A 10,024-nucleotide genomic window follows, 5' to 3' on the forward strand; every position below is an offset into this window, starting at 1 on the left:
TGATTATGTACCAGCGTTAAGTCTCGCAACTACAACAGACTGCCGACCATACAAGTGAAATACGTTCCATGTAAGTTTTGAAATTACAATACTTTAGTTAGTCCCGACTGTCGACGCTACCACTGCTACACCTGTGACTAGATACCTTGTGCGTTAAGTCTCGCGGCTACACCAGTCAGCCGACAATACAGGTGAAATGTGACCTAGGTAAGTTGTGAAATTACCATACATAGGTTAGTTCCGACAGTCGGCACTAGTATTACTACTCATTTCACTAGGTGCCTGAAGCGTTAAACCACGCAGGTACACCAGTCTGCCGACCGTAGAAGTGAAATTTGTTCAATGTAAGTTGTGGAATTACAATACTTTAATTAGGCACAACTGTCGACTCTAGCACCGCTACACCTATGAGTAGAACCTGGTGCGGTAAGTCATGCAGTTACACCAGTCTGCCGACCGTAGAAGTGAAATTTGTTCTTTGTAAGCTCTATAATTACAATAGGTTAGTTCCGCCCGACTGTTGGAGCAAGCACAGCAAAATATCTGACGAGGTTCTAGGTGTGTTGAGTCACGCGGCTACACCAGTTATCCGACCAGCCCCCTTATTATTATTTTATCATCTTCATCAGCCCCCTTATCACCCACCCCTTTCCGGAAGAAAATCCAAGCTACGTCAGGTATATTTGGAGAGCCAAAGAACTGGAGTTCTATATAGATTTTAAAAAACCTACATTACGATAGTTTTTTATTTTTTCCGCCATGTTGAATCAAACGTAATTTTTTTTTTAAATATGAATATGGATATAATACACCAAATTTCCATTTAAAATTTTCCAAGAAAAACGATGGTGTAACCGGTTTTTCTATTAAATCCTTCATTATAGAGTTATAAGCATTCAAAGTTGCCAGATGAAAAAATCGTGTTAACAATAAATCAACGTAAAAGGAGCTGCTTGAACAATTTTAATGTATTTTACCGCTATAATAACAAATTTCCTGCTTATAACCTACATCTAGTGCAACAAGCTTGCGAAGATGGTTTTAACCATCGACAATTTCGTACTATGATATTGTAATACATAATAAGAAATTAGACTTAGAACAAAATATGATTATATTTTTATAATATGATCATATTTTTCGATACATCGACTAAAACATGTTAAAACGGCCATCTGAATAAGTAAAATTATCGATGTCGCAGCGTTAATAATGGCAGATAGATGTTAGAAAATCATTTAGCACTAAATTTCTTGAAATAATTTTCATCCATTTAGCACTAAATTTCTTGAAATAATTTTCATCCATTTACCACACCGGGTTAGACTAGTGATTAAATCGTCATTGAAAATCAACCGATTTCAAATTCGAGAGTTCTTAGGTTTATAACTTAGTAAAGGCACTTACTTTTATACGGATTTGAATACAAGATCATAGTTACTGATATTTTTGAGTGGTTGGGATTCAATTAACTACACATTTCAGGAATGGTTAACCTGAGACCTGCACAAGATTATATACTTCATTAAGTATTATAATACATTATGGTGGTTTTAATTCGATAAAATTTATTGAAACATCGACTTTTATGTAGAAGCGGCCCAATCTGAATAAGCAAAACTATCGATAATGGAGCGATATTAATCGCATATAGATTTGAGAAAATCCTTTACCAATAAATTTGTTTAACTAATTTTTATATGATCCATAAAAGGTTTTTGGAGCAGCACCACCGCTAGTTTTATCTACAAGTAACGATTGCTTTTTTCTATTCTCGTGAAGGAAATGAGATCTTTTGTGTAATTCAACAGAAATATAAGAACACGAAAGATATTTTATAATATTGTTTTAAACTAATCGTAAATAATATAGCGGAACCAGAATAGGAGATCCTAATCTAATTGGGAGTAAATAATATCGAGTGTTCGAGTTTCGACAAGCATAGAAAGAGAAGAGAGAGAGAGAGAGAGAGAGAGAGAAAGGGTGAGAGAGAAATACACACACGCACAGAGAGAGGGAGAGTGAGAAGAGAGACATACACAAACACAAAGAGAGAGAGAGAGAGAAAGGGTGAGAGAGAAATACACACACGCACAGAGAGAGGGAGAGTGAGAAGAGAGACATACACAAACACAAAGAGAGAGAGAGAGAGAGAGAGAGCGACACACGCAGAGATAGGGAGAGAGAGAAACATACACACTCACACTGAGAGCGAGAGAGTGTTTGAGGGAGCGGCACACACACACACACACACACACACAGAGAAACATACACACAGGGAGACCACACACACACACACACAGAGAGAGAGAGAGAGCGGTAGGGGGAGAGAGAGAGAGAGATACACACACAAACATAGTGAGAGGGAGGGAGAGTGAGAGACACAGACATACACACACAGTGAGAACGAGAGTGTGTGAGAGAGAGCTACACACACACACACACACACACACACACACAGTTAGGGAGAGAGAGAGAGACATACACAAACACAAGAAGCCAGAGAGAGAAAGACACAGAGAGAGACAGAATGAGGGAATGAGAGGAAACATACACACAGACTAGAGAGAGACACACACAGAGAGAGAGAGAGAGAGAGTGAGGGAGAGGGAGAGAGAAGAGGGACATACACACAGACACATACGAAAACACAGAAAGCGAGAGAGACAGACACACACTTACACACACACACAGAGAGAGAGAGAGATTGGGAGAGTGTCAGAGATATACACACACAAACAAAAAGAGGAAGAGAGAGAGAGATACATACACAAACACAGAGAGATAGAGGGAGAGTGAGAGACACAGACACACACACACACACACACACAGTTAGGGAGGGAGAGAGAGACATACATAAACACAAGAAGCGAGAGAGTGAGACAGTAAGAGACATATAAAAAGAGACATACACAAACACACACACACAGATATACGCAAAACTATCGATAATGGAGCGATATTAATCGCATATAGATTTGAGAAAATCCTTTACCAATAAATTTGTTTAACTAATTTAACACAGAAAGCGTGAGAGACAGAGGCAGACACACAGTGAGAGAGTGTGTGAGAGAGAGCGACACACACACAGATAGGGAGAGAGAAATAGGGAGACAACCACACACACACTAAGTCAGTCAGAAACAAAAACATACAACTTCCCTTTACTAAGTACATATATATATTTAGATACAAAGTAGTAATTCAAATAAAAAGACAAAAATTCAAAAACAAAATCAATTTATAAAAGTAAAAAAATAATAATAATTCAAAGTCTATAAAATTAAAATTAAAGTAACAATAAAGTTATTATAAATTCTGTTTCATAGCAACAGTTCAAAACGTGTAACTAAAATAAAATTCACATTTACTTTATTAGCCTGAAGAAGCACATACGACATCCTCGAGGCTTATTACTGGGTGGTTGTGTCATGAAACCATGGCACGCCAATGGGTGGCTGGGCACCAGTTGAGACACTGGGCTCATTGAGCCTTTGGGTGACACGCAGCATGTTTCCAGTTTTTGGCAAGGTGTTGGTTGCCAGCGGGCGACTAGTGATAGTTAGAAAGCCGCAGTACCCTTAACACACGCCCCCCCCCCCCCCCCAACGTAAAACAAGGAAGACACAGACGAGGACGAACTGCGGCTTTTTTTTACTTCCTCGCTATCATCCAAAGGGAAACAACTTCTTGTCAGGATCTGGTTTCATGCTGTTTGTCAACGGGTGACAAGCCTAAGATAATATGTTTAAAATGATTTGTGAAAAATATCGAACCCTTTTCAGGAATTAAAACCAAGATCGTCTGATTTAGAAATAACTATATTAATTTTATATGAACATTTCAAGTTGTAGAATCAGTTTCCATATTTGTTTTCCTACCTTCTGAATCACTCTGTATTTATAGATAAATATGGGGCGGTAGATTTATATTAATGAATAATATTTTAAGTATAAAAAAGTATTTATAGTTACCCCTAGTACCACCACCCACGCGTGTATAAAGAACGGTATGGGCGCGCAGTTTAGTCTAAAATCATTGAATTAAATTTTTAAATAAATATTTTATATAAATGAAATTATAAATATTTTAAATTAAGTTGTGTACGTAAGACGTACATCAGAAAAAATTCGCGTTACTAGAAAATCCTACAACTGTGTTGTCAGCGTTCATTTTGTGGTAGGAGTTCAATTGTCATTAAAGTAGATGATATATTTCAATTTCCTGTTTATTACATCGTAGGGTGTAATACAATTTATGCTAATTACAATCAAGAAAGGAATATTTTAATAAAAATACCAAGAACGGAAGCGGAAATTACAAAAGTGAATTTTAAGTTCAGCTTTTTATTTAATGAATTTATTACACAGTAAAAGTTCTAATACGTATGAATAAATTCATTTATAAAATTTATATAGACCTTTATTTTAATTTGTACCCTCAATTATACGATTATATACAAAATAAATTGATCATTTGGGGTTTCGAATCATATTATTAATTTTATGGTCTTTCTAAATCCATTAAAGTATATTTATGATTTATTGCATTTTGTTTAAATATTATTTTTGTTCACCGAAAAGTAAATGCCTTTATGATATGATAAAATAATTTAAAATGAAAAAAAGAGGTTTTATTTCAATTTTCTCAAAATTTAAGGGAACAGAGAGAAAGAATGAAACAGTCACACACACATGCACGGAGAGAGAAAGAGATAGAGTGTGTGTGTGTGCGCGCACAAACACTAATACAGATACGCCTATTAAATTACATATACACATTTAAAAAAATTTAAAAGTACATCAATTTTATTTTATTAATAATTTTTTTTCTTTTTGAAGTCTGTTTCGAACCTAGGTGCTTTCCCCTTGTAAGATCCAAATATTTCATTAATAAAAATTTTATTTGGCTATAACTCTGGAACCGATAAAAATAAGTATTTTTGACTTTTTCTTAATCGCAGTAAGCCCTCGTTGGGAGCTTTTTAACGATATATTATAAGCGGTACTTATTTTCATCGGTTCCACAGTTATAGCCAAATAAAATTTTAATTAATGAATGTTTGGATCTTACAAGAGGAAGGGATATCGGTTCCAATCAGACTTCATCTCCTTTTTTTTTCAATTTAAATATATTGATTTATTAATAATTATTAACCTCTGATTATAAATACTAAATAATAAGTCAACAAAAAAAAAAAAAAAAAAAAAAAAAACGAAAAAATATGAGAAGTTATAATGAAACAAAATTTTATGTACTTTTAAAAATGTATATATGTAATTTAATAGGAAATCCCGGTGGGAAATTCCCTATTTCCTTAGCGGGAGTTTGAAATTCCGCAGAGGCGTCAATTTGGTTAATATTTTCGTTTTAAATATTATTTATAATAATTAATTCAAAGGTTGGTACCGCTGGTGGTTTGAATTAAATAAATAAATAATATTAAAGTGAAAAAAAAATGTAGCCCACTGGGGGACTCGAACTGTGTAACGTTAGGACGCGACCGAAAGACGCGTTAGACCATTCGACTACAGCGGCAACCTGGTTGTAATATTGAAAAATGTTGTATATAAGTTGCGCGGAAGAAAAATTAAACGTACATTAATATACTTCAACCATCTTAACAGTATATGTGATTTTGTGTGCGTGTGTGTGTGTGTGAATTAAATTTGTTAGTATCTGAATCCGTGTGATTATTTTTTTTGGATATTTTTAAAGGAAATGATTTTCCCTAAACATCCTCGTACAGGGATGGAACTGATTATCGAGGCTTGCAACGAGATATGTCGAGTTATTAAAAACATAGGAGTTCGTGTTGAAGAAGTCGCTAGGACTTCTCATATTGAACAAGCGATAAGCAGAACATAGGTAATTTTTCGTTTGATGTAGTAGTAAAGGTTAGGAGGTGGCAGAAAACCTGCCGGTGATTCAAAATCATTCTCCCTCTATCGCTTATAATAATAAAAAAAAATTCTTTAAATTCAGTGTAAGTGAAGATTTTAAATTCCTAATTTAAACGCGTTAAAAAATCATTAAACCTGAAAATATTGTCGGTAAAGATTGCTGTTTACCGTTAAAAATTTATTATATGAAATATCTTGGTCCTGCAATTCTGCGGGGGCGAATTTCGCTCGCGCTAGTATCTCGAGAACGGTAGCCGCTAGACGCGAGGGTCTAGTACTGATCGATCCGGGCGATGGCAAAGTTCCTTTCGGGTTAAGAATTTTAAAATGGCGTTAAAAATGCTCTAGGACGCGCCTTTTCGAGGTACACCTTTTTTTTATTTAACAAAAGATATGTCCGAGCGATCCCGTTTCTTATGTATAATATAAATAAAATAACACCAGCTGTCAATAGCTAGTTATCGCAACTATAAAAAATTAAAAATCATCCGCTTTCGCTGAAAGTAATGATGACTGATAGATCCAGATCATCGTTATAAATTTACAATCGTAAATAATGATCGTTGCATATATTAAATAACGATCAACGATATACACACATATCGCTGAAAGTAATGATGACCTACATCGACATCATAAATTAAAAATTAATCGTGCTGTTTGCAGTTAAAACGTGTTTTATTATGAATTTTTCAGTGAATCTACTGTTTCGACATGAGAACACACATTCGTCATTGAAAGTAGCCGTTCTTTAATGTATTAGAGTAAACCCGTGAAAAGAGACGTGGTTCAATAGTCGATTTCTTTGTTGTAATTTTCTGGGCATCTCAAACCCGTGTTTTATTATGTATTTTGCAGGAAATCCAGTTTTTCAGCGGGAAAATTTTACTACAAACATGGGATAATCGTGGAAGAAACACGTTTAAATTGGTTGTTGGGGTGAAAGGTTAAAGCGGCTATTGAATGTAATCGTTATACGTACGCTACTTGTAATATATATATTAATTCGAAACGATTGCGATCCCATACAAGCTTTCACTTCGGCCGTGCGGTGTGAAGCACACTTTTTTTTTTTTGTTACAAATAACAATTTTTAGACGAGAATTAAGGAAAAAAAATATTTTTTTACCTACGCTCGTTGACATCGACAAATCAACAATAATGTTTTCATTATTTAAATAATAAATAATTGTTAGAATTACTGAATTTATTATTTAAATACTCAAACCATTGCCGTGTTAATTAGGCAACGTTAGCGAGCGAAGCGAGCGTAGGTTAAGTTTGATTAAATGATATTTATAAAATAAATAACTATAAGCGGTTATATGGAGTGAATTCCTAATATGTTCAAACTTGATTAGCGAGGAAAAATATTTTTTTTTCATTTTAAAATTTTTTTATGCCCAAAATCAAGGAAATACAGGGCAAACTTTGACAACTCATTCTTGAGGCTAAAAATAAGAAAAAAGTTCACATAAACATAGGTCCGAAAACGCGTCGTTAGCGATTTATACAGAGTGAAAGATTTCGCCCGAGTTTCAGTTCCTCCGGATAAATTAAGGCTTTCTGAAATTCTGGGAAGGTCAATTAAGGGGCAAATTCAATTGTTTCTTATGGTTTTTGAGCTGGGAAATCGAAAACAATAGGTCCCAGAACTGTATCTTTCTTAGTTTCTAAGATATCCCATGTAAAACACCAGAAATAGGGTCAAAAAACACATTTTTTTACGTTTGATGTACAATAACGTTGTTAAATTGGCAATAAATCGTACATTTTTTAAACGTAAATTGTAGAGAATTTAATTATAAGAAGATCGATGTAAATAATGACAACAGAAAACAAATAAATATTTAAACATTTCAACTCTTATTAACAACAAAACCGACGAAAACTTAGAAGAAAGTGTTACAAAAAAGAAAACTAATGTGTCTAGTAGGTACAATAATTTTAGAGCTACGGAAAACAAGTTGGCAACACTGATTTTATTCATCACAATTTGTTTAAATACTACTCATTGTTGTCGGTTAATTGTGATAATAACCTTTCGCTGATCAATCGTGTTTGCAGTATTACGTCGAATTCTTATCGTAAAAATTTCAGAAAACCGTTAAGAAGTGTAATTTTGTATTCATTTTACAGTGCATAAATATCAAGTCTGTTAAAAAAATTGAAATTCTGTTTAGTTTTGTTTTGAAAAATCTTCACTAATGCCGAATATGCCGACGTGATTTTCATCTATGGATTTTGCAACGGAAGTGCTGCGGCAGCGGTTACGGAATACCGACATTGGTATCCTGGTGGTGTTGTACGAAATCGTAAAGTAAAGTCCGTTGGATTATTGTTTGTGGGGACGGTTGAAAAATGAGGTTTACAAGCAAAAATTAGACGCACGCGATGAACCGATCGCTCGCATTCTCAACGCTGCAGCTATAATCAAGGAACGCAAAGATACCGTTAGACCGGCGAACCAAAATCTAGTACAACGCTTTGAAAACTGCATTGAACACAACGGTGGCATTTTTTAAAGTTATTAAACCACATGAATCCTACTTGTAAGCGGCATTTTATCATTATCATAAAAAAAACAGTAAGTATTCTTTCTTCCTCCAATTATTTTCTACTGTACATAACGAAAACGTTTTTGTATCTGTTTTGTTGTTAATAAAAGTCGACGTGTTTAAAATTTTATTTGTTTTTTGTTGACATTATTTACATCGATCTTCTTATAATTAAATTCTCTACAATTTATGTTTAAAAAATGTATCCTTTATCGCCAATTTAACAACGTTATTGTACGTCAAACGTAAAAAATGTGTTTTTTGGCTCTATTTTTGGCGTTTTACAGGATATCTTAGAAACTAAGTGAGATACAGTTCTGGGACCTATTGTTTTTGATTTCCCAGCTCAAAAACCATAAGAAACAATTGAATTTGCCCTTAGTTGACCTTCCCAGAATTTCAGAAAGCCTTAATTTACCCGGAGGAACCTAAACTCGGGCGAAATCTTTCACCCTGTATAAATCGCTAACGAAGCGTTTTCGGACCTATGTTTATATGAACTTTTTTCTTATTTTTAGCCTCTAGAATGAGTCGTCAAAGTATTGCTTTATCCTCCTGACTCATCCTGTGTGTATCTGTGTGTGTGTGTCGAACTGTTTTTGTACTTATATCTCAGGTTTAACCGAATCGATTTTTTTAAAATTTAGCTCATATATTTATATATATGGGGCATTAATCATATTAAACTTTTTTTTTGAAAATTTGGTCAGGGGATGGCAGATATTGCAAAAAAATCAATTTCGATTTTCGTCAGAAGAATTATACAGAAAATTTACCGAAGCGAATTTGTAACCATCAATGTATACATAAATAATCCAAAATTTTTACCAAAGAATTAACCCGTCCTTCTTAAAATCGAAATGTATGTTTTTACTTCCTTGACGAAGTAAAGGAAGTATTCTAATCGCGAAAAATTTCGGTTTCCAGATTTCAACGAAAATTTTGACCATCCCTGAAGCCATTTTGACTAGTTTCGGCGTGACATCTGTACGTACGTATGTATCTCGCATAATTCAAAAAAGGATTAGGAGTTAAAATGTTGGATTTAGGACTGTTGTAACATCTAGTTGTGCATTTCTCTTTTTGATTACAATCGACTGGACCAAAACTGTCCAAAACAGTCCAAAACCAAAAAAAAATTGGATTTCGAATTTGTTTTTAACTGCAGTAATAAGCCATCGATGAAAGCTTTTCAACGATATATCATAAGTTGTACTTATTTTCATCGGTTCCGAAGTTATAGCCGAATAAAGTTTTAATTAATAAAATATTTGGATCTTAGAAGGGAAGGCACATCGATTTGAATCAGACTTAATTTCCTTTTTTTTTTTTAACTTGTCGAATTTTACTTATTTTTAACTTATTTTATTAAGAGGTTATTATAACCTCTGATAGAAAAAAACCTCTACGATTTAATAAACTATATTTAAATAAAAATTATTAAAAAAAATTATGAAAACATATCAATAGTTATTAATGAAAAAAAAATTTATGTACTTTACAATTTATCACGAAAAACAATTACACCCGCAGAAGTCGGGCGTGTGGTGGGCGATATCGCGG

The sequence above is a fragment of the Lycorma delicatula genome, chromosome 2, assembly GCF_047948215.1.
Source record: "Lycorma delicatula isolate Av1 chromosome 2, ASM4794821v1, whole genome shotgun sequence".
Taxonomy (NCBI): Eukaryota; Metazoa; Arthropoda; class Insecta; order Hemiptera; family Fulgoridae; genus Lycorma; species Lycorma delicatula.